Source organism: Myxocyprinus asiaticus, chromosome 25 (assembly GCF_019703515.2).
Source record: "Myxocyprinus asiaticus isolate MX2 ecotype Aquarium Trade chromosome 25, UBuf_Myxa_2, whole genome shotgun sequence".
NCBI classification, from domain to species: Eukaryota; Metazoa; Chordata; class Actinopteri; order Cypriniformes; family Catostomidae; genus Myxocyprinus; species Myxocyprinus asiaticus.
This window is the reverse complement of record NC_059368.1, coordinates 21,990,386-22,017,553: the sequence shown is the minus strand read 5'-3', so window position 1 is coordinate 22,017,553 and position 27,168 is coordinate 21,990,386. Positions and strand designations below refer to the sequence as shown.

At 40.2% G+C, this 27,168-nt stretch overlaps 1 pseudogene; it reads right to left on the bottom strand.

The window, feature by feature from the left end:
• Positions 1-27,144, bottom strand: LOC127415624 (uncharacterized; annotated as a pseudogene).
• Between the last annotated feature and the right edge of the window lie 24 nt (positions 27,145-27,168).

Genomic DNA, 27,168 nt, shown 5'->3' with positions numbered 1-27,168 from the left:
TTACAGATCACAGAGGCAGCCTAGAAGTTTCATCTGTGACCTCTGACCTGTGTTAAAGGTGAGGAAGTGTTGAGTGAATGGTGTGGAGGTGCTCAGTGAGGGTTGTGTGAGCAGTGCTGGGTCGTTAGAGCAGTCTAGCCACGCAGCACACAGCTCTGAGCTTCCGAAAGGCAGGAAATTCCTCCTATGGGCCGTTCCACACCTGCACAAACATACCGTGCCATAGCATGAGCGAGACTCTACTACTGACACCCAAACAGGCCACGCAAACCATGCAAATCACTCAAACACAGATCTGAGATATCTGCTAGAAACACCTTTTTTCTTACTCCTGCAAACATACACAGTAATTTTGGAAGTCCTGAGTTTGTGAATGTGTGTTAGCATTTTGAAAAGAGAATAATACATCATACGTTCCACAATTGTTTGCCTTTGCTGTATTAAAGGGATAGTTTACACACAAATTAAAATTCTGTCATAATTTACTCACCCTCATGTTGTTCTAAACATGTATGACATTCTACCTTCCATGGAACACAAAAGGAGATGTTAGGCAGAATGTCAGGAACTGACAGCCTCAGTCATCATTCATTTTCATTGTATGGAGAAAAAATAATGTGATAAAAGTGAATGGTGACTATGGCTAACTAACATCTTTTGTCTTCCACGTGTGAAATAAAGTCATACTGGTTTGAAACAACATGCAGCCAGGTGAGCAAATGATGACAGAATCTTTTTGTACTATAGCTTCTATACAGCATGTGCTGACTTTTTCCTCTGTTTATGTATGATTAAAGCAATGACATACATAGGAAATATCTCAAGGTACCTATGCAAATTAGAAGCAACTGGCAGAGCGGAAAGCCAAAGTTTCTTAAATACACAGTTGGTTAATTTAGCTTTTCATTTTGAATTTGTCTGTACCTGTCAATCAATGACATTATTGTCTTTACATAATGTCAAAATTAATTTGTTGGCTGTTAAAATGGCTGCCAAATTTATGCTAAATGCTGCTAAATGAACTTCTTAAAACATAAACACTTTTTGCTGTTTTCCTTCTTATAATATGTTATCAAGCCTCGCCTCTGTCTCGCCCTCTTGCTCTTTTTTTCTGTTATGTTATTCCCAGCAGGGCCTGCTGTGAGTTATTGAGGCGCTTGGGTCTGTCTGGTTTTATTTCCAGAGTCTTGTTTTTCTTCTGCAACAGTAGCTGGAAAGCAGTGCAGGCTAAGAATCTGCCAGCTCTCTCTGACCGGTTCCTCTGCTTCCCTCTGACAGGAGCGAAGGTCACGGCCCAGTGCTTACTCAGACAGAGAGAGGCTGAGGGACCAGACACAGCAAGATGGAAAGAGAATGAGATGAAAGGATAAGCCTGCCAGGGAGACCTTAAGATTAGGGCATGTTATACTCTGCTCTCCAAAAAATAATAATTGTCTTCAAAATCATATAAAAAATGTTATCTTGTTTTGCAGTAAAAATATCAAAGCTTACTTAAAACAAGATAAACTGACTTGAGAAGTAAAATTGCATGAGATATTAAAGACCCCATGAAATCAAAATTCGGATTCCTGATTCCTGTATTCTATGGATTGAAATCCTGTTTTTTTTTTTTTTTTCTTGTATGAGGAAACAATGGCGGTGAATGGAAAAACACCCAAAAAATTATATTAAGTAAAACATCAAAAATTGCTTTTGATCCATGCCAAGTCCCAGGAAAATTATATAGGAAATGGTATAAGGGGACCCCCCAAGAACTCTGATTCAATTCAGACACTGCTTATTATTAGGGTTGGGAAACGAGAACCGGTTCTTGTTCAGAACAGGTTCCATTCTTTAAAAAATATCAGAATCGTATGATCTTCTTGACTTATGGTTCCGTTAGCGGTTCTCCAGCAAGCAATTTTGCGCAGATGTGGCTGGAACACCGCGCTGCCCTCTACTGACTCTACAGCGTAAAACACACAGCTCTATCAGTGCCTGCTCTTTTGAATTTACAGCACGAAACATATACGCTTCCAGTATAGTTCGATTCCCGCAATAATTATTCAAAGGAGCTGGTACTTTTGAATCTACAGCACAAAACATACGGTCATCTCTTTTGGCCTTGCCTGGGGCATAGGCCGCCGACAAGAGCTCTCCACGCATCCCAGTCCTGAGTCAGTCTCTCAAGTTGTCTCCAGGTGTATTCCATCTCCTTCATGTCTGCCTCTATATCACGGCGCAAGCTGTTTTTTGGTCGGACTCGATTTCTCTTCCCTTGTGGGTTCCAGGTGAGGACTTGCCGTGTGATGCTGAAAGCAGGTTTTTGGAGGGTGTGGCCGATCCATCTCCAGCGTCTTTTAAGTATTTCTTCATCCACTGGTTGCTGTTTTGTTCGCTGCCATAGTTCTTTATTGCTAATTGTCTCGGGCCAGCGAATCCAGAGAATCCTTCTGAGGCAGTGTTGATGAATGTCTGGATTCTCCTCATGGTTGTGGCTGTGGTTCTCCAGGTCTCCGCTCCATAAAGTAGAACAGGCTTCACGATCATGTTAAAGATCCTGATCTTGGTGTTGATGTTCAGGTCAGTTGATCTCCAGATGTTCTTCAGTTAGAGGAAAGCTACCCTCAACTTGCCAATCCATACTCTAATGTCAGCGTCCGCTCCACCTTTCATATCTACGATGCTGTCAAGATATGTGAAGTCCTCCACCTCTTCTAGCGCCTCGCCATCTAGTGTGATGGGGCTTCTGTTGACAGTGGCATTGATCTTAAGAATCTTGCTCTTCCGAATCCAGGGCGTGCTGAGTGACTCCAGCCAGGTCTCCTAAGCAACCAAATTGTCCCGGTTGCTAGGGAGGGTAGAGTCACATGGGGTAAACTCCTCGTGGTCGCTATACTGTGGTTCGCTCTCGGTGGGGCACGTGGTGAGTTGTGCGTGGATGCCGCGGAGAACAGCGTGAAACCTCCACATGCGCTATGTCTCTGCGGTAACGTGCTCAACAAGCCATGTGATAAGATGCACGGATTGACGGTCTCAGACACGGAGGCAACTGATATTTGTCCTCCGCCACCCGGATTGAGGCAAGTCATTACGCCACCTCAAGGACCTAGAGCGCATTGGGAATTGGGCATTCCAAATTGGGGAGAAAAAGGGGAGAAAATCAAAAACGAAAAAAAAAAAAAAAAAGAATCTTGCACTTCCCCTTGTGGATGTTAAAGCCCAGGCGTGCTGAGTTTTCCGCAACCATGCTGGTCTTCTGCATCTGTTGTTGGGTGTGGGAGAGAAGGGCCAGATCGTCTGCATGGTCCAAATCATCCAGCTGTGTCCAAGGTGTCCACTGGATCCCGTTTCACTTTTGGGCTATGGATGTCATCATGACCCAGTCGATAGCCAGCAAGAACAGGAAAGGCGATAGCAAGTATCCTTGCCTCACTCCTGCCTGCACTTGGAAGGTGTCAGTGAGTTGACGCCAATGGAGCACTCTGCAGATCATACCTAGGAATTTCTGACTATGTTGGCAACCTTCTCTGGCACTCCATAATGCCTCAGCAGTTTCCAGAGGACCTGCCTGTCCACGCTGTCGAATGCTTTTTCGTCGTCAATAAAGTTGACATAAAGAGGCGAGTTCCACTCAAGTGACTGTTCCACGATGATGCACAGTGTTGCAATCTGGTCGATGCAAGACCTGTCTTTGTGAAAGCCTGCCTGCTGGTCCCGGAGCTGAGGATCGATGTTGTCTTTCATCCTGTTGAGGAGAACCTGGTTGAATATCTTGCCTGGGACTGATACTGTATCAGTGTTATCCCTCTGTAATTAGAACAAGAACTGAAGTCACCTTTCTTTGGCAGCTTAATGAGATAGCCCTCCTTCCATTCTGATGGAACATGTTCTTCTTCCCAGATCCTCCTGAAGATGGGGTAAAGCATCTCGACACTGGTCTCGACCTCCGCTTTCAGAGCCTCTGCTGGGATGTTGTCTGGTCCTGCAGACTTACCATTCCTTAGTTGCTTGATGGCTTATAGGATCTCCTCCTTGGTGTGCACATTACAGTCAATTAGTGAGTCGCTGTTGGCAGGGGGTATATCTGGTGGGTCCTGTGATGCTGGTCTGTTCAACAGCTCCTCGAAATGCTCCCTCTATCTGTTCTTTTGTCCTTCCACGTCGGGTATCGACTTTCCCTGTTTATCCTTCACTGGTCTTTCTGGCTTAATTTTCCGGACAGCTTCTTGAGGGTCACGTAGATGACTCACATATTTCCATGGTGAGCTGCCTCTTCAGCTTCTGTTGCCAGTATTTCCATGTACATTCTCCTATCGGCCTTGCTGCTTTTCTTGATGCTCTTGTTTGCCTTTTTGTACTCCTCCAGAGCCTTGGCTTTACCCGCTCGTGTGCAACTGTTGTTGACTGCTGCCTTCTTCACTTTCCTCTCCTCAATGTTCTTCATTGTCTCAGCTGAGATCCACTCTTTGTGGTTGTATTTCCTAGTGTACAACATCTCCATGCATGTTGATGTAACTGCTTCCTTCACTCCCAGCAACTTCTCATCAACTGTTTCCTCCTCTAACAGCTCTTGCAAGGCCTGGAACTTGTTGGAGAGCATGATCTTGAACTCTTGCAACTTGGCGTTATCTTTCAAAATCGTTGTGCTGTATCGCTGGCGTTGGTTGTTCTCCCCTATCCAGTTCTTTTTCAACTTCAGCTTCAACCAGGGTACCAAGAAATGATGGTCTGAAGTAACATCTGCTCTTCGTTTCACGTGCACATCCTGAAGAATTCATCTGAACTTCTTCCCAATGCACACGTGGTCAATCTGATTCTCTGTTGGCAGGTCTGGTGACACCCAAGTGGCTTTGTGTATTCTTCTGTGCTGAAAGAATCTCCCTCCTATGACCATATTGTTTGCAGCACATAGGTTTGAAAACCTCTCCCCATTGTTGTTCAACTCTCCCAGACCTTGCTGTCCCATAATCTCCTCATAGCCCCTGTTGTCACTGCAGATCTTGGCGTTGAAGTTTTCCATATTGATGATGATGTTGCATCTGCATCTCTGGATGATGGTTGACAGTCTGCTGTAGAACTCTTCCTTGTCCTCCTCGTCACTATCATTTATCAGAGCATAACACTGGATGACATCCATGTTGATCCTTTGCTTCTTAGTATGGAAGGAGGTTGTGATGATCTGTTGTCTGTGCACATCCCATCCAATGAGTTCTCCCTGGGGTGTTCTGGATAACATCAGGGCCACTCCCTGGGTGTGTGGCATGACTTCTTCGTGAACTGAGAATAGCAGCAGCTCTCCTGTGGCGAGCCTCTTCTGGCCAGAACCGCTGATTCCTAGAATGGAAAGGTTGTAATTTCTCAACAGCTACCTGTAAGGTCTTACTATGGTCCTGACATTCCTTGCCCTGATGGTAATGGTAGTCCTGGTTGAGTTAATGGTCATCAGCCCGGTGGCTCCCAGACTAATCTGGCTTTCACCACTGGGCTTCATGCTACCTCCAGCTGGATATCCATCTACTCCCAGGGCCGAAAAGTCCTTTAAAACTCTTGTCTGCGTTTCTGTAGCATTTCAGGTTTTTACAGGGTGGAGCTACTAACCCCATGCCCAACCCTCCTCCTTTTGCATCTGGGCTTGGGACCGGCATAGGTGGAGTTTACGGTGCAAAATTTCCGGTCCTTCCAGTATAGTCCTATCCCAAAAGAACCATTCTAATGAGCTGGTTCTTTTGAATCTACAGCGCAAAACATACAGCGCTTCCATTTATAGTCTGGTATACAAGTAATCTTATACTGATGTGCAAGTTATGAATGTCCAACTCGAAATTAATTAAGAACTGTTGAAGTCTCACAAGCCTGAAGTACAACATTAGGCTATATGACACAGTCTAAACTGTCTCTGGAACTGTTACTGTTTATTTAATGATGACCTGTGTCTCTATTAAATCAAGCAGGGCAGTTACTGACTGGTTGTTCATATGACAATGTATAATTAAAGATACATGAGTTTTGTTGTAACAAGTGGAATCTTATAAAATAATAAATGAATTCATTAAATATGCCATCAAATTTATTTCTAATTGGTTATTTCTGCTCTGTAGAAATCTGAACTGATCTCATTATTTGGTAACAGACAGCAGAGGGTAGTAAATGCAATAAGAATTGCATTTCTCATTTCCAAATGAGAAAAATAATTTTACTAAAAGAATTACTGGAATTGTTACTGGAACCGCTAAGGAACCAGAATCATTAAGAGGAATTGGAACCGGAATCGTAAAATTCATTATGATTCCCAACCCTACTTATCCTACACACTTTTGCCTCTCAAGTTAATTTATCTTGTTTTAAGGATGTTTAGATGTTTTACAGTAACCTGTGGATGGATTGCCATCAAATGAACAAACTTACCTGGACAAGCTATTCCCATTCCTTCTCTCTCTCTCTCTTTCTCTCATTTTGAGTCTGACCTGTGTATTGAGGGTTGTATGCGTGTAGCAGTTTGTGGGTTTATGGTGAGAGAAGTCAACAGTGAGCTGTGAGAATGAGTGTAGAGCAAACACACATGCAGCACACTAACATCACTTCAGACGTCATTAGGACCTAACATCAGTGAGTGAGCTTCTTTGCAGAGTGTCAATTTTAAAACCCCTCTCTCACCAAAATGTAAAAACTAAATGGTTTGATAAAAGACATCCTTTGCCCTAAGTAAAGTAGTATATTCATTATGAAATACTATACATGTATCATGTCAATGACATATTTGAATTAAGAATAAGTGTGTTTTTACTGTACAGCTCATTGAGAATGTTAATCATTTAAGCCTTGTCAAATAAAAACTTTCATCACCCTCCTGCAATAAACTGGAGAAGGAAATTTGGTGAATGGAAAAATGGTTAAGAAAGTCATCCTTTATAGGTGCACTCAGTAAATATTTATTAATTAAATGTTTTACCTTTAAGAAATGAATAGCACTTTTGAAAAATATGTTTAAAATTTGCACTCACTTGAGACGAAGTGATCCAGTCATACAAGTAGCCAAATAAAAGCTGCTTTATTTTATATGGAGCTGATGGGGACACATAGAGGGCACCATGGTGACATCACATGGCCAGCCAAATGCAACTTATTTTTTCTTGGTAAAATATCTTTATAGCTTACAGAATAAACTAATTATGGCTGACTGTGAACAGTGCAATTCAACAATGGCATTGGTAACTCAAGTCTGTAATCAGAACTCTCACAGATCATGAGCATAAGGTTGAGAGTCATGAAGCTCTTTTTCGTGAGCACGCTAGGCACAGCACAGTTGGCAATGACAGTGCGCTACAGTATGTCTTATCCAGTTTTTGGCCCCCCGAGGGTGAATGGCTAAGAGCCATTTTTGTGCCAATGCATTGGGTCTGGGTGGGAGTGTTTGTGCTCTCTGTGGGTGTATGAACGCAAACAGATCGCAATTTGCTATTGTACTGAGAAATAGGTCATTGTGTTAAGACGTTTGAGAAGCACGTCTAATCTCTGTGCAATTGTACAATTGTGCAACAATCGTAAAGGGAAAAAAACAATCACACAGTGTAGACTTCTCCTGGTTTAAAAGTCAAAGTGTAAAATTAGTTCCTGCATTAGCATTTTGGGAATTCCACCAGCAAATGATATTAAAGAGCTGTCAGTCACTTTTAAAAACATGATTTGTGTGTCAGTAGATAATATTAATAATAATATGTTTTTTTGGCACCTTTCCAAAGTTCAAGGATGCTGTATAGAAATTAAACAAAACATTTAACAGAGAAACAAATATACATTACAAAACAATGAACAATAGTATAGCAACAAAACATGTTTTAAGTGTTCCCTAACACTGTCAAGACCGCAGGTGAGACAGGCCAGTGGGAACATACATTGCAGTCTGGAGGCAGAAGGCAGCACAAACTTCCTCTGTAGTATTTCACTGCTAAACACCGTAACTGGAACGATGGCAGACAAAACAGCAAGGACAGTTATTGTGCAAAATAACAAATGGTATTTCAATTCTTTTAATGCATTACATACAACGCAATTAAACTACCTAATTGTTATGAATGGACTGTCTTCTATTTTATCAGCGTTGCTTGTAAGGGAATGGACTATATAATATGATGCAGACAGTTTAATAACCGGAGAAAAAAAAACAATTAAAAAAATTAAATTGCACTTCACTCAGCCTATTAGCTGTTTGTACATACAATTTCACCAATGCACTTGTGCATAATTGCATGAAAATATCAAAACTTCATGGCCATGCCCACTGATTTTGTGCATATGACAGATGGCAAAGCACTGCACTTAAGGTTTAGCACTCTAACAATAGGGCCCATGGAGTCAATAAGAAATGGTATGTTCCTTTAGAGTGTGTGTACATGTTTGAATGTGACTGTGAGTTTTGTTTTTGTGTTTATCTACACCTCTTGTTTGGGAGTGTTTGTACTTGTCTCAATGATTCTGAAATCTCCAACAATCACATGGACTCATGGAAGTACAGTAGGTGGGGTGAGGGAACTCCACTCTGAAACAGACTTGGGGACTCAAGGTGGAACATGGATTTTCCAACCTTTAAAGACTTGCCCATAGAGGCTTTCTCAACATTCCAGAATGTTCAAAAATAAAAGGTGTTGAAATGCCCATGGCTGAGGCTGACACTGGAACTTTCTGGGCCTAGAGTCAGTGAATAGACCCTCAGTGTGGCCAATTATAGACTCACGCCATGGAGCACCAGGACCCCCTGCTTTAATATAAAAGTCACATAAGTGCTTATCAACACAGTGAACCCTCTGTGACTACTCCCTAAACCTTACATCTGTACACACTGCCAACCATCGAACACAAATTAATGCCATATTTATCTGTACAACATTGCTCTGTTCCAAAACTGTTCCAAACCTTTTGAGTAGGCAGCATTTTAAGGCATCATAGATGCATTCCTGAAATGAAAGCTGTTCCAAAATGAAGACATCCTAATTATTCTGCCTTTTTAGATACCTCATTTACGCCAGATTCTGAGGCAACTTCTCATAGTATCCTTCACAGTGAAGGCAATACTATGCATTGCAATTGCATTCTTAGTTAAGATTATATACTTATATTTTATTAAATACTGAGAATAAACAAATCAATAAAAAGTTTTTTTTTTTTTAAATCAATAAAAAGTTTTTTTTTTTAAATCAATAAAAAAGTTTACATTTTGTATATAATTAAATATGATATTAAGAGTATCACACCATTAGGTTGCTACAACATGCTAACGTGTACTCTAATTCTAATTTCACATTTGTTCCTATTTATTTTACCATTAAAAAAAACAAAAACAAAAAAAAAACATTAAAAAGTCTCCAGCACTGAGAAATCTGCTGACCAAGCTGCCACCAGCTATCAAGAATATGATGAACTTTGTGTCCAACTCTAAACCTTCACTTCATTCAGAGCTATTTTCAGAGCATAAATCTCAGTCTTTTAGCACCATAACACATCTATACACACAAAGCACACAAACACTTTAAACAAAGGGGGATCCTAAACAGAAACAGACCTTCTTTTCACAAACTCTCAGGTCACGCAAATTTTACGTAACTCTCACCCAAGTGTCATAGGTTAAAACCTGATAGAAAAAGGGACAAAAACTCTAACGTGAGGCCCTAAGATGAAAAAAACAAAAACAAACAAAAAAAAAAACATTGTGGTTTTAAAAATGAAGTGTGTAATTTATGGCTTCCAGCACCAAATGAAATTGCAAAAATTATGATTTCCTTCAAATAAGTTTCCCAAGCACTCCCCCGTCTTCCATTGGTCAATCAACAGACAGTTCTGCCCCCAAGCTTTTGATAGCATCAAAGAGACACACTGTTTATACTTTTCTGGGGAATCAACCTTCTTACATACAGTACTAGTACAGTTGTCTTTGCATATTAAAATGGAATAGGGAAAGTATTTTAAGATTGAAAAAAATGCCACACTTCACCTTTAAGAGATGTTTTTAAACCATGTGGCCAGTTCAGTACTTCTTACAACTCTCTTGAGCTCATGAGGATGTGTGGCAGCCAAGTGAGGAAATATTATCTGTACGTCTTTCTCACACTCTGTTCTTGGACATTCACTGCTTGAGTTTCACCCTACAGTCTTTCAGCTCCAGTACATGAAGAACAAGGACGAACTTTGTTGAGACTGAGGGGGAACTCAGGGGCTTTGATTTTTGCACACCTCTGACTAGCCCATAGCGTGGGACGTGGGTACAGTGAAGTTATAAGCACACTGTTTAGTTTGAGTAATGCCCAGACAGACAATGTTGCTCTCAGGGGCTCCGTCACTGACACAGACAATAAGACACTGGGTGCAAATGGGTGTCTGCCAGACACATCTGCCAGATAACTCCAGATTCCAAACGGGCCATGTAATCCACTCCATCTATATAATCCTTTCCCTTGTCTCTGGCTTTAGCTGTACAGGCAACATAAAAAATAAAAGCCATGCTTTAAAATTGACAGATCCATTTGCTTCATGAGAGTTTAAAAAAAAGGGTCATTCATAAATATTTACAAGTGATGTCCACACATTAGCATTGTTTGACTTTCAGGGGGAATGCACCTTTGACCCTCCAAAATCAGGTCAAATGCAGTATGTCTATCTTTCTCTCACTGAATGTGATGACACTTCATTCATCAGGTGGAAAGTCTCACTCTCTTGGGACAAAAATGTTTTGAATTTTCCATTATTTATTTTTCCATGTCTCCTTGTTCTTCCTTTAAAACAATGTGGCCAAGTCTTGTGGCCAAGAAAGAGTTTTTCATATTTACTTTTGATATACACCAATGTGTAAGATTCAGGATCTATTAGCACTCACTTAAATTTTAAATTGAAAAACAAGGCTTTAAATGTAACAGTCCTAATGGGAGAACACATCTTCCAGCAGAGATTATGTAAAGATCCAAGTCGAGTGGGAAATGTACTTGAACTAATGCTTCAGTCAGGAAAAAGGAAAATTCCACTGACTTCTCTATGTATCCCTGGCACTAATAACTAATATCAGAATTTCCTGTTAATCATCTAAACTAGTAACTAAAAGTTTTAATCACAAAAAATTGTTTCAGGTTTATATACAGTATACAGTATATATATATATATATATTACAGTATATAACAATTATTGTCCACATATCTATTTGTGGGGAAATAAAAGCCTACAGAACAGTGTTATGCAGCCACCAGAAATGTAAATGTGACACATTTAAAGCTGATGGCCCCTTTAATTATAGAATTAGTATCTATATCTATAATAGAACTCTATAACTGTCTATGACTCTCACATTTCACTTAAATTCTTAGTATACACCCCCACAGGAGACCACAAGTACAAAACATGAAGGATGACTCACTAAAATGTACACACAAAGGCCTGTCGAATAATTTGGTCCACATTGATCCACACTGGTATGCAATTCTTGTTTACATGCACTTTAAAATTCTCCGTTACAAAATTTGAGAGTTCTGGCAAACTTACTTGCTGCAAACTTGCCGCAAGTTCACCACTCATTATTTTCACATGAAAATGAGCATCATGGCAAACTCTTAATTGTTGCCAAAGGTTTGCAGCAGGTTTACCACTACCGGTGAGGTAGATTTGCGGCGAATCGCAAGCTCATTTGCATGTGAAAATAATGAGTGGGAAATCTGTGGCAAGTTTGCAGCATTTTTGCGATGAGTTTAGCGAGTTTAAGATATTTTTCAGTCAGACTAAAGCAAAAATGAGTCGGTAACGCTTCAGATTACAGCCCGCAATTTACAGCGTAAGTACACCGAATTTACAGCGTACCTTTTTGTAATAATAGTGTACCTATAAATTACTTACATGTAGGTATAAGGGAACTATATGCAAAGTTTGGGGAATAAAGGGGTAACAACCTGGAAAATTACAAATAATTTATACTGTAAGTGTTTTATATCTAAGGGGTAACTATTCTAATATTACGTGGTATGTATGACCTACTATGATAAACAACATGGAAAATTAAAAATTATTATACTGTAAGTATTTTATAACTAAGGTGTAACTATTCTAATATTACATGCTAAACAGCAATCTTACGTTTGCGAGCAATTTAACAAGAAATGTAAGCGCAGCGTAGTTCTAGCGGGAAGTCTAGCAGCTGTACATCATCGCACAATTAGCTAGGTACAGCTGTGCTCAAAAGTTTGCATACCCTGGCAGAAATTGTGAAATTTTGGCACTGATTTTGAAAATATGACTGATCATGCAAAAAACTGGCTTTTATTTAAGGATAATGATCATATGAAGTCATTTATTATCACATAGTTGTTTGGATCCTTTTTAAATCATAATGGTAACACAAATCACCAAATGGCCCTGATCAAAGGTTTACATACCCTTGAATGTTTGGCCTTGTTACAGACACACAAGGTGGCACACACAGGTTTAAATGGCAATTAAAGGTTAATTTCTCACACCTGTGGCTTTTTAAATTGCAATTAGTGTCTGTGTATAAATAGTCAATGAGTTTGTTAGCTCTCATGTGGATGCACTGAGCAGGCTAGATACTGAGCCATGGGGAGCAGAAAAGAACTGTCAAAAGACCTGTGTAATAAGGTAATGGAACTTTATAAAGATGGAAAAGGATATCAAAAGATATCCAAAGCCTTGAAAATGCCAGTCAGTACTGTTCAATCACTTATTAAGAAGTGGAAAATGGAACAAACTTGATACCAAGACAAGGTCAGGTAGACCAAGAAAGATTTCAGCCACAACTGCCAGAAGAATTGTTCAGGATACAAAGAAAAACCCACAGTTAACCTCAGGAGAAATACATGCTGCTCTGGAAAAAGACGGTGATTTCACAATTTCTGCCAGGGTGTGCAAACTTTTGAGCACAACTTGTAACTCCTAGCCAATCACATGTAAGCCATTGCTTTATAAGTCTGCTCACATTCTATCACATTGCTGTTTCAGATGTGCTAACACGGCAACCTCCACCACCCCACCACCAACTGTCGAGTCCCATCCTGCACAGGGGTAGGCCTCCTATCTCCGGCAGGATATGATGGTTCCGAGTACAACTTCTTCAGACCGCAAGATGGGGCTTACACCAAAGAGAGACATTACATTTCTGTTCTATATTCATCAAATAAATGTCATCTTAAATTTCACTCAAGTCTGCAAGTCTTCCTGATAGAACATACACTGCGTACCTTTTTGTAATAGTACATAGGTATTATATTATAATATATATCTATATATACCTATCTATATCTATCTATCTATCTATCTATCTCTCTCTCTCTCTCTCTCTCTCTATATATATATATATATATAGAGGCCTAGGTATTTTTTTTTTTTAACCACGGGGTGCATATTCTATTATTACAGGATACCTGACGGAGATTACTGAACAACAAAATTTGAAATCTAGGGAAATGAGTTAATGAGTTTCTGCTATGATTTTATTTAGAATTTTCAATGTAGGCTATTTACCTTATGAAAGTCCATCTCAGCTGCGTGTCACCCCAACCCCAACCCCCCCCCCCCCCCTTTTTTTTTTTTTATTGCAAAAGAGTAGAGGATTTAGTTGGGTTGTCAAGCAAAATTAAAACTAGGCAAGGCAACTAGGGAAAATATGGCAAGCAAAATTAGAACTATTGCAAAATATTTTTCTGTAGTTACTGTGTAAATACACCATTGTTCCGTGTTGTCACAGTGTAGATCCAACTTGTTTCCCCCGTTTCCATGTAGTTATAAGGTAAGTGCAACATTTGTGGGCTGTAAATTGAAGTGGTGCTTGTTACCCCCTTGTTCCATGTAGTTACAGGTAACTCATGTATCCTGTAATAATAGAGTATGTACCCTGTAGTTAAAAAAATACCTACAGTAGCCTATATGTGTAGGTACACTATTATTACAAATAGGTATGCTGTGTATGTTCTTGCTTAATTGCTCTCAAAGTAAGATTGTTGTTTAGCATAGTATAAGGTCATATATCATGTAATATTAGAATAGTTACCCCTTAGTTATAAAATACTTCCAGTATAAATTATTTGCAATTTTCCAGGTTGTTACCCCTTTATTCCCCAAACTTTGCATATTGTTTCCTTATACCTACAAGTACGTACTGTGTAGTTACACTATTAATACAAAAAAGGTACAACGTAAATTCGGTGTACTTACACTGTAAATTGCGGGCTGTAATCTAAAGCATTACCAATTAGTCTTTTTAAAATGTCATGTAAATGCATTAGTCTGACTGAAATCTTACCAATCTGGTTTTTGCAAAATCGACCTAGAAATGCGATTGTAGTTCTGTTCCATTTAGCATGTCTATGCATCAATCAAACCGCAATAGGCCTTGGCTTTATGCGCGTGCTCCGAGAAACAGAGGTACAGAGCGACGTGTATTGAACCCGGAGGTCGAATGCAACACAAAGCAGAGAAGAAGAAGAGCAACAACAACAATACAGGGTGTGTTTCATTCAGAAGTGATTCTCTATGCCCTATTCCCTTTGAAGAATTACCAAGAGCTTTGGAAGGCTGAATGGTGTGTGGCTAAAAATATTGTTTATTTGGAACTCAACTTTTAAGTCATTTTTTTGGAAATTTTGTTTAAAGCGATCTTACAGCATGGCTATCATGATTGTTCTCACTTAGAAGTGCCCTTCATTTATCCTGTTTGGAATGCAGGGACATATGGCGAATATTTGAAATGTTCATGTGTGGATGGATCAGCAGTTTTTAAACCATTCACACCTGTGACACACTGATGTGCCTCTAACGATAATTCTTTTGTTTATTGACTAGTACTCCTATCTGTCTGCCCTAGTTCAAATCATGCATGTACAGTGCTGTGAAAAATGATTTGCCCACATCCTGATTTCTTCTGTTTTTGTGTATATTTCAAACTAAATTGTTTTAGTGTGAAAAAGTATTTGTTACTAAACCCCCAAATATATGAAACTGCATTCATAATGGGGTTTAGCTGGACTAGACACACCCAGGCCTGATTACTGCCAGCCCTATTCAATAAAATAACACCTAAATAGAACTTTTTCAGCAGCATGAAGCTGGCTAAAAATTCTCACCCACTCACTTGGCACACTATGCCAAGGTTGAAAGAAATTCCAGAAATTATGAGGAAAAAGGTGATTGAAATACATCAGTCTGGGAAGGGTTACAAAGCTATTTCAAAGGCTCTGTGACTCCAAAGAACCACAGTGAGAGCCATTATCTCCAAATGGAGAACACTTGGCACAGTAGTGAACCTTCTCAGAAGTGTCCGACCTTCCAAAATTCCTCCAAGAGCACAGCGATGACTCATCCAGGAAGTCACAAAAAAGCCAAGTACAACATCCAATGAACTGCAGGCCTCTCTCACATCAATAAAGGTCACTGTTCATGACTCCACTATCAGAAAGACACTGGCCAAAAAATGCCATCCATGGAAGAGTGGTGAGGTGAAAACCACTGCTAACCCAGAAGAACATTAAGCCTTGTCTGATTTTTGCCAAAACACACCTTGATGATCCTCAAACCTTTTGGGAGAATGTTCTGTGGACTGATGAGTCAAAAGTTGAACTGTTTGGATGACAGGGGTCCCGTTACCTCTGGCGTAAATCAAACACATCATTCCACAAAAAGAACATCTTATCTATGGTCAAGCATTGTGGTGGTAGTGCGATGGTGAGGGGATACTTTGCTGCTTCTGGGCCAGGGCAACTTTCAGTAATTGAGGGAACATGAATTCTGCTCTCTACCAGAAAATCCTAAAGGAGAACATCCAGTCATCAGTCCGTGAGTTGAAGCTCAAGCGCAACTGGATTATGCAGCAAGACAATGATACAAAGCATAGGAGAGTAAGTCCACCTCTGAATGGCTCAAAAGTAGCCAAATTAAAGTTGGAGTGGCCTAGTCAAAGTCCTGACTTGAAGCCGATTGAGATGCTGTGGCAGGTCCTTAAAAGGGCAGTTCATGCTCGAAAACCCTCCAATGTTGCTGAACTAAAACAGTTCTGCAAAGAAGGGTGGGCCACAATTCCACCACAGCACTGTAAATGACTGATCTCCAGTTATTGGAAGCATTTGGTTGCCGTTTTTGTTGCTAAAGGTAGCACAACCAGCTATTAAGTTTAAGGGGGCAGTTAGTTTTCACATGGGTGATATAGGTGTTGGATAACTTTTTTGCTTCAATAAAAAAATATATATCTATATTTAAAAACTGTATTTTGTGTTTACTCAGGTTGCCTTTGTTTTATGTTATATCTCGTTTGAAGATCTAAAACAATTTAGTATAAAAAATACACAAAAACATGAAGAAATCAGGATGGGGGCAAATACTTTTCCACAAATGTACAGTATATAACCCAACACCCATTTTTGCATAAGCAATAAATGTCTTTCTTTAATAAAACATGTCTAAAAAAACCTATGGCCAAAGTTAGCATGCTAGCGTTAGCATTAATGCAAATGACTGCAGGATGTAAACATTACAATATGATTTGTCCCGTAAGCTGGTCAGATGGCGTTACGGCGAAGTGGTTTCAGATCGTTGATGTAACATTGATACAAGTTGGAAATTTTTCATCCGGTCGTCTGAAAAGTCCACACATTGTGCTGAAATGCGCTAATACTGTGTGAAGGATGTGGTAAGGGACCTTCTTAAAAGTCCACACATTGTGCTAAAACTGTGGATTTAAAAAAAAAAAAAAAAAAAACATTATTATTGAACAACTGAAGGTTCAATGTAAATGTTCAATAAGATGTACCAAATTACACAGATCCAGCAATGTATGAATACAACACTGAGTCATAAAGACAAGAAGTACAGGTAAAGGAAAATAAATAAATAATTAAAATAAAGTAAATAAAAAAATAAAAATACATGGTCATGCCAGTCAGTTCCCTGAACTTATAACAGTTATATTTGTGTAACAGTCAACTCAGCTTCTTACTAACAATACCTTCACTTAAACTAATTTTATTCAAATTTTCATAAATGGGTAGCTTGAAGTAAGTAGTTTGTGATAACACCCCTATTCCTTGTACTAGTTTTACAAAGCATTCAGTATACCTAAACATTTTGAAACACACTGCTCTATACTAGTTTAATTCCATATTACCATTTTAATGTAATCACATTTCAGGTAACCACTTCAAGGTAACCAACCTAAAGCACTATCAGGAGTTATATTGTATGTTCTTTCAAGTCTCTAGTGGGTCTTTCCTGTTTTGCCTTTAAATAATTTCTCAAAGTATTTGAGGATTCAGAATGACCTTGGGCCAGACTTTTAGGCCTCAGGCACAAAGTGAATTAGATCTTGCCAGGAACATCTGAGAGGTGATAATACAACTAGAATTTGGGACGTTTAACACAATGTCACAGTTTGGGGGCAGTTGGTTAAATGTCATTGAGGCACTATACATTAAACAAAGCGTATGGAAAACCATTTCCAGCACACTTGGGTAGCATCTTTAAAATGACTCACTAAACTCAAGGTTCAAGGCCAGTTTCTCTGTGTTTGTTATTTTGCAGAATTTGTACTATGCAATTATTTTTTCCAAAACCTTCATGATTAGCCAAGGTTGAGTGATCGCACTGCAGGTTTGCAATTATACTTTTACCTAGTTTCACCCTTAAGACACACAATCGAGCTTGTCTTCTCTTTCTACAGGTCTGGGGATACAACCTATCTCATCTCATCTGATTCAGCAGCAGTGAGGTGGAGCCCAGAATACAGCTGTGGGACTCAAGCAGGCCTGATGTGCAGAATCAGCTAATAAAATTCAACAACTGTACCAGCATATGTATCAGATCTGTGTCGACTGCGTAGACTAAACAGGTGTAGTTTTTTCTCTTGCTATGATGTCTGAGAAAGATCTGGATGGGTCCCAGGATTTTGAGGGGGTGGCTGAGTTTACATCAGTTTCTAATGTATAATCAAACCTGAAGAATGCTATTAATGCGTTATAGCTGGATTTTTGCCAAGTGTGATATAACTAAGAAAGAATTTTAATGATTTGAGTGTATGTATGGTGCAGAGCTGTGCATGATGTAACTGGGAAGCCATTGCAAAGCCATGATGTTGCTGAATTGTATTTGTGTGTGTTTGGGTCACATGTATTTTAACGTGTGCTTTTTCTCATAATGGCTCTAAAATACTTGTTTTCCCTGCACAGTATATTACTGTGTTTCAATTTTAAATGGCCTTCTGCCTGTACTTGCTGAAACTAAACAAGATAAGCCTGTATGCTTGAGAATAGTGTTGGATAAGTTACTAAAAGAAAGTATGGGATGAGAGAGACTGGTCTGTAGTGTTCTATTTGTGTGGGATTAAGTGCAGGTTTCTTCAGCAGCGGGGTTACTCGAGCCTGCTTAAATGTAATGGGAAAAGTGCCTGTAAGTAAAGATGTGTTAATTATGTGTGTGAGTGCAGATAGGATGGACGGAGAAATGGCCTGGAGAAGGTGAGAAGGAATGGAGTCAGAGGAACAGGTGGTGGGGTGGTTGGAGAGGAGAGAGACCTCAGTGTCAGTCAGAGGAGAGAACATAAAGACAGAAGAGTTGCATACAGGATACAGGTGTTTGACAGGGTGTGGTGCTGAGAATGTATTGCTGATGGTTGTAACCTTATTAGTAAAAAATGTGGCGAAGACATCTGCTGTCAGTGATGTGTCTGGTGGTGGAGGGGGAGGGCAGAGAAGTATGTTGAATGTTCTAAACAAGCTGCGAGTGTCTGTGGTGCTGTTGATCTTGTTCTGGTAATAGGAGGTTTTTGCAGATATAACGTTATCTGAAAAAGTTGCAAGCAGAGACTGATATTTACCTAGATCTGCTGGATCTTTAGATTTCCGCCATCTCCTCTCAGCTGCCCTGAGGTCAGTCCGATGTTCACGAAGGACGTCAGACAGCTAGGGGCTGGGTGGTGTAGCACGTGCTGGCCTAGAGGAGATAGGACAGATGTTGTCTAGACAGGTTGGTAAAGTAGAGCTTAGTGTGTCTGTGGCAGTGTTTACATCAAGCGTGGTAAATACATTTTGAGCAGGAAGAGAGGTAGAGACAGCAGTGGAAAGGCGAGAGGGTGAAAGGGAACGGAGGTTACGGTGAAAGAAAACCAAAGGTGGAGTCTGTTTTAATGTAGATGGGAGGGGTCATGTTGAATTGAACAAAGTAGTGATCAGAGTCATGTAAAGGAGTAACAAGAGTATTTGATTTGGTAAAGTTATGTGTAAAAATGAGGTCCAGCTGATTGCCCAATCTGTGAGTTGCTGTGGTGTGTAGTTTTTCCAAGTCAAATGAGGCCAGGAGAGTATTCAGTTCAGTGGCCTGGGGCTTGTCTTGGTGTATGTTGAAATCACCAAGAACCACAAGTGGCCTACTGTCCTCCGGCAAGGAGGATAGCAGGACATCCAACTCCTCAAGAAAGTTTGTCAGCTGACCTGGAGGGCGATAGATGACAACAACATGTATTTTTGTGGGTTGCATTGTAGTAATAGCATGGAATTCAAAACTAGTATTGTTACATAGGGAAGAGTGTGGCGAAAAAGTCCAGTTGTTATGAATGAGCAAACCTGTTCCCCCACCCCTACCGGTGTGTCGAGGGGTGTGAGAGAAGGAGAAGTTGTTGGAGAGAGCAGCAGCTGTTGTTGTATCCTCTGGATGTATCCATGTTTCTGTCAGTGCCAGGATGCTGAGGGTGGACTGCGTGGCAAAGGCTGGAATGAAGTCAGTTTTGTTCACAGCTGACTGGTAGTTCCAGAGTCCCACTGAGAAAGAGAGCAGAGCAGGTGCTGAAGTGCAAAGTGGCCGTAGGTTGTGTGGGTTGCATTTGGTCTTGCATCGATATCGTGTAATCGGTCTGTAACAGATAACAGGGATGTGCTTGAAGACATGTGTTATTCATGAAGTAGACATGTTGGTATATAGAAGGAAAATAAGAAAAGCGACACAATAACAAGATACTTAAGTGCTATGGTGAGTGGCGCCTTGTCGGTGTCCTTGCTCGGTGGACTCGCCCAGGTAGACTCGCTGGTCTTTACCCAAGTAGGTCTTCAAACGAGGAGGGCTTCACACAAGGGCTACCACTTCCGCTGCCGCTTCCGCATCATCATTCAAGTCAAATATATACGTGATGATAATGAGCCATTCAATGAAAAAAGCAGGACACGCCTTAATGCTACTTAGCACAACAAAGCTAGTCACGTGGTCAACAGACACTACTTCAGTACACCGCAAATAAATTATGCTGCACTTTAGCAATAAATAATACTCTAAAACAAGTGAAGCACTGTTTATAGACACTAAAAACCACGTTAGTTTCACACACTGGACAACCAACACTAAATCTAGCAGTGAATAACCTGGGACAAGTCAAAACAATATTGCGCGCACACACCAACCTACATTTAAGCGACGTGAGTTCAAGACAGTAAACAAACCGCACAAGTTCAAGACAGTAAACAAACAGCACAAGTCTAGCAATGAATACCACTCTACAACAAAGTAAAACAATGAAATAAACACACTTACACACAACTGCAGACTCCTGTAGATAGATTGCTTCTCCTGGATGACTATGGATCCAATGGTTTAAATACCATACCTGGCGCTGGACATGCCTTAATGCTACTTAGCACGACAAAGCTAGTCACGTGGTCAACAGAAACTAAGGGTCGTGCAAGGTGACAAGCGCGACTTCCGTACACCACAAATAAATTATGCTGCACTTTAGCAATAAATAATACTCTAAAACAAGTTAGATTAGGGAGAGTGCCTGATCTCATACCATTTTGAAGAAAAAAAAAAGAAAAAAACACACAACATGGCAACCACAATACTAATAATAATAATAATATCATAAAATAAAAATGTGTTTAACATCACCAGATTCCTTCTCTGTTCAAATACCTAAGCATCTGAAGTGAGAGCTGAATGTAATTTAAATTCTGTCTGTGGCCATTAAGTAAATAGGCCATAACACCTGTAGGTCTTTTTTGGGCTGTCTGACAGTTCTTGCAAAAAAGGCAGTTCCACATGTATTTACAGGGTGAGTGCAATGTTTTGAATTAAATAATCATTGGGGGAAAAAACAACAATCCAGCATTGCTTGATATCTTTGGATCAGGATTGGCAAAATTGGACAGGATGGCGGCGTATCATGCTAAGAAACACCTGTTTGGGGTGAAAAAATGACAGTCACATTTTAGTGGTCTCTCTATGAGTTTAAGAAACGTTTACTTTGGCACACCATGAAACAAACAAGGTAGATTTGACCAACACTAATCTTAGTATTGAAAGCGCTTTCAGGAAACCAGTTATGAAAAGAAATGTGAGAGAAAGAGAAAGCAACAGGTATTCCTGTTAAATCACGCAGAAGCAAACAGCCAATGTCGGTTTATGAAAGATAGATAATGATTGTTTGGGTACATAGCTTCCTCGCTTTCTCAATGAGTGAAGTAAATTAGACAAATAAACGAAAGGAAGTCAAGTTTCCCTCTCTCTCATTTTCATGCAGACTCTTGCATGCCGTGTCCATGCCAAATGAAGTTAACACCTGGGCAAATTAGAGAACTTGAAAGTAAGAGAGAGAGAGAAAAAGAAAGGTTGCCTTTGTAGCCCAGAAGTTTGAGGAATTGTGACCTACTCTGCAAATCAATGTCTGAAAGTGGCATGTGAGTAGTTATAGGTGACTGAACACATTCAAAGAAACTCTAGGGTTGACATCTGGCTGGATAGCATGCTAGATTGGACGTTTTGTTAGTAGGTCAAGACTCTACTCTGCCTGGAAACCTTCTCTTTTTGGCACCACTGAGGCCTGCTTTAATACTACAATTTTTTCCAGCAACACAGTTTGTAAGCTACAGCAGTAAAACTGTACTGATCCAGCTCTGAGCCAACAAAAATGACAAAAAGCTGTGGTTTTGACTAAGTTACACATGTCTGCTTTGACTGTTTGATACACCCATTTGTGGAAAACACTGTGTGTCTTATATTGTACAGAACACTGAAGTTTGCCATGGCAGCATGTTTCTTAAGAATCCTGCTCATGAACCCACATGAATTGCCTTTTAAGGTAATTTTAAGCACAGAGAAAGCTCTGGATGAAAAAGATGCCTTTCCAATGATGGGTTCACCACAATCAATAATGCTAAAACAAAGACAAAGCTTCCAATTTTTTGTGTAGATACTGTATTGTCATAATGTAGGATCTCATAGGCTGGAGAATCGTTAATTTCCACGCTCAGAGGCCCCTGGAAATTCCTCAAAAGCCATAAACTAAGAAACTGACAAAATGGTCTGGCATGACCCAGCTAAATGAGATAAGGATGACCATCTGCGTAACTTAATCATCTTGAGATACAAGGGCAGATCTGTCTAAACACACACTTGGAAAACCCCACAGCTTCAAAGGCAGAGGTCATGGGCAATAAAAGACACAGAGCTAAAGCAGGTATCCTTGTAAAGACCCTCGTGTTAGCACGATTGTAATACTAGGACTCATCTTAATCCAGGAACATTTCACACAAACTCACAGTACTTTGCTGAGTGAACCCTATAAAATGTACAGAATGCATTTGGACCCAAAATGTACACAGTAGTTAGCCTTGCTAGATCATTCTGAAAATGACTTTATGACCTGTGATCAATTTGATAACTGACAAATTAATGATTATGGCCTGATGTACCTTTTAAAATATGTGTAGTGATTTGTAATCACTTATAACTGACAAATCAATGATTATAATCTTTAATCTTGTGTTATTCATGTCATTCTACTAAGAATGGTAACTATTCAAGACTTAACCTGATAACATACCCTGACAATCAGGTTTCTCATAACGTGTAATGTATTATCCATGTTGAATAACCAATGAATTAACCAGTATTATTTTATTCAGGTATTTTCATGTTTTGTTACTTACACGTGGAATATTCACGAAAGTATGTCATATTTAGTATGTAAATTCTTGCTTGTTTACGTAGAGAATGTTGATGACAACGAATGTCATGTCTCTTGCACCGTTTTCAAGATATAAAATTTAATGATTAAACATGTACTATTTTGAGTGGTACATTTTTGAGAATCCTCCACACAAAGGATTGTAAATCAACTTTGAAAAGGACAGACCAGTTGACCATGTGACTCTGAAAAGACACTTCTGATTGGCTCAGGACGCCTTTGAGGTGTTGCCAATCTCAACGCAAAACTTTCGTACCAAGGAGGAATGCGTCTCTCTCCATCTTCTCTCTTCTTCTTGCTCCTCATTCCTCCGCGCACTTGTCCTCGTGGCTTGCAGCCTCCGTGCCATGTAGAGTCCAAGGAAGCGCAGGACACAAAGTCCTGAGGAAGCCTCTCACTCTCTGCTCTACGGTTCACACACGTGACGGGAGTCGCGAGTCTTCCTTGCGGAAGGCCTTGCTTCAAAGCCCCACCTCATCATCCATCAACGCAACAGACAACAACTATCCACGATCATAACAGAGTCCATGACACTGATTGAACGGACTTTCTACAAAGAGCCAAAGAACCAAGCAACGCAGGGAACACGCAAATACATCTCCAGACTTTTGCTGAAAGTGCTGGTGTATTATTTAAATACTTTGAGTAATCTGACTGCAAATCAATTTAGACTCAAAGAAGGATAAATGGTTCTTAAGGCATTGTCTATAGATTCCATAAAGTTCATTTTCTCTGTACTGATCATTTCTTTCACATTCTGTCACTTTACTCACCAACCTGTTTCATGTTTGTATGTATTAGATTCGTTTTTATGTTTAGATTAGCAATAAAGTGTATTCTAAGATAATTTGACTGTGGTGTAGTTTGATAAATAATCTTGTCACATGATTTTAAAAGATCTTGCTTCAAAGCTCACACCTAAAATATGTGTGTGATGTTATTTTCAATAAGCCATGAGAATAATATTACTCCAATAAATTAATTAATCATAATTCCCTTATTAAAGCTAATTCCTTACAATATAAATTGTGAGCAGATACAACGAGACATTGTATACTGCAATTTTAATGGTGGAGAATTTTATTCAGACAAATAATCAAGTTATTTGTCATTTAGCTTTCTTATAATGGTTGTCGATCGCGGCTAATTCCATTATAAAATTCCTACATAACAATGACCTAGAATGTGGACAGTTTAATTTCATTCCTAACACACATACTGTTCCTACAATAACCAGGATTTTCAAGGCAAATACCATTCTCTGAAACACAAAGTCTGACTTGATTGTGTATGAAGTTAACCACAAAGGCATTAGGTATACATCTATTCCAGCAATCTTGATTAATTGGGACAGAACAGTCCTGCCTCAATACTTATACTTGAGTGCACTAGCCATTAGCATGAAAACTGTAAATCAAAGTGAAAATCTGTAATAGTAACATGAAATTGATGTGTTACATTTAGTACATTTACACAAAACACAATGTTTTTCAAAAGTACAGGCACAGGACGTAAACATATAACATGTTAACACAAGACTACAGTGATAAAATCACTTAACAACCTTGTCCGTGCAAAGCTGTATCCAGTCTTTCAACTCATGCCATGACGATGAAAAGTCAGTGAACCCAGTAACCCTCATACAATCAAAAGTAGTATTTACATGGAACAAACTCCTCCCACCGGAATTTCAGTAACCAACATGATCACGCAGGGAATCAACATGCCGCTTCTGAAAGTTAATGAACCCTGAAATAGACCCCAATCTGCTGAACTGCTGACAAACAGTTACCTCGATCAGACATTTTTGTATCAATTCAAATGTGTTCACCTTTCCCTGTGGTGGTACTCCGATAGCCATTTTCCACCAAAATGGCGATGGTTCTTGTGCTGAGTCTGTGCTCGGCTGGTTCACGGCCGGGGCAATCTGGAGCCTATCTTAAACTGGCTGCGCTTTTCCACTGATTTGAGAACCAGATGGTGGCATAATGGGTTACGTGGCAATGGGATAGTTATATGTGACTCATCTGCCCACAAACAAACATGGCACATCACAGTGTTTGTGTAAAACTTTAACTCCTGTTTTTTGAGGATATATTTAAACATACAGAGAAATGCAATCCAATGGCCAGTTTAATATCATCACGGACTTCAAAGGGAATAAAAACACCGCTGCCTTTCTCCCGGATGAGCTTAATACTTTTTATACTCGTTTCGAGAGAAATAACACCGCCCTCGAAGAGAGAGCTCTCGAGGCCAAAGCTACAGAGGTTAGTTCACTCTCTGTCTCTGTAGCGGATGTAACCCGATCCTTCCGACGGGTGAATATCCGTAAAGCCGCGGGTCCAGATGGCATTCCAGGTCATGTCATCAGAGCATGCGCGAACCAACTGGCTGGTGTTTTTATGGACATTTTCAACCTTTCCCTCTCCTTGTCTGTGGTCCCCACATGCTTTACAACATCCACCATTGTGCCTGTACCAAAGCAATCCAAAATCACTTTCTTAAATGACTGCAGTCCTGTTGCTCTGACCCCCATCATCAGCAAATGCTTTGAGAGACTAATCAGAGATTACATCTGCTCTGTGCTGCCTGCCTCACTGGACTCACTGCAGTTTGCATCCTGCAACAACCGCTCCTCTGATGATGCCATTGCATCTACACTACACACTGCTCTCTCCCACCTGGAAAAAAGGAACACATATGTGAGAATGCTGTTTATAGACTACAGCTCAGCATTCAACACCATAGTGCCCTCCAAGCGTGATGTGAAACTCTGGGCTCTGGGCTTAAACAGCTCGCTTTGCAGCTGGATCCTGGACTTCCTGTAAAGCAGACGCCAGGTAGTTAGAATGGGCAGCAACATCTCCTCATCACTGACCCTCAACACTGGAGCCCTGCAGGGCTGTGTTCTCAGCCCACTCCTGTATTCCCTGTACACACATGACTGTGTGGCAACATATAGCTCCAATGCCATCATTAAGTTTGCTGATGATACGACGGTGGTAGGTCTGATCACTGACAATGATGAAACAGCCTACAGAGAGGAGGTGCGCACTCTGACATGCTGGTGTCAGGAGCACAACCTCTCCCTCAACGACAGTAGGACCAAGGAGCTTGTGGCGGACTTCAGGACAGAAGAACACAGCCCCATCACCATCAATGGAGCACCAGTGGAGAGAGTCAGCAACTTCAAGTTTTAAAGCTCGGAGAATCATCAGAGACTCCAGCCACCTGAGCCATGGGCTGCTCTCACTGCTACCATCAAGCAGGCGGTATCGCAGCATCAGGATCCACACTAGCCGACTTCATGACAGCTTCTTCACCCAAGCAATCAGACTTTTGAACTCTTGAATTCTCACGATCAATATACATCAGCACTGAACTTTATTAATCTTACACTGGACTGTCATAAATTATATTCTCTCTTAACAACACACTGGCAACTGACTACCAACCGACAGCCTGAATGTCAATACAGCACAATACAACCTACTGTATATTTTATATATACTATTTTTATTGTATACTGTGTATTCTATATTGTGTGTATTCTATATTATGTGTGTTGTACACTGTACATTGTATATTATTATTTGTATATTGTGTTGTGTGTAATTATGTGTATATTAGATAAGTAAATTGTGTAAATCTGATGTTTATTGTAAATTGGTATATGTCTCATCTCTGTTATGACTGCTGTGTTGCTCGGAACTGCACCCAAGACTTTCACCCACTGTTGCACTTGTGTATATGGTTGAGTGACAATAAAGGGATTTTATTTGATTTGATTGACATTGCTCAACAATATTGCCAGAGATGACATCTACTATGCTCAGGATGACAGGTAATGTAATTACATTATGATTGTAGCAGGATAAGCTGTCACCTCCCTGTAAAAGTGATTTGTCACACCCATCATGTGACTGATTATGATTAAACAATCATCACCCATGCTCTTGTGTATAATAAGGCTCAGATATGTCACCTGTGAGTGTGTCACAGTCGTGTGACCGCCCGTTCTGGGGCTGGACTGCAACACTTGGGTATGTGTCATTGTGATAACTGCCCCTGTTTGGTCATCACTCATCTCCCGTTTTGCATAAGCTGGGCAAGTGTTGGATCCGCTGCTGTCTGTCTTCTGCTGTCCGTTTGTTGAATACTGAGTCTTCTCCAGCTCGTTCATCTTGTTCACATGCTAGTAACAGGC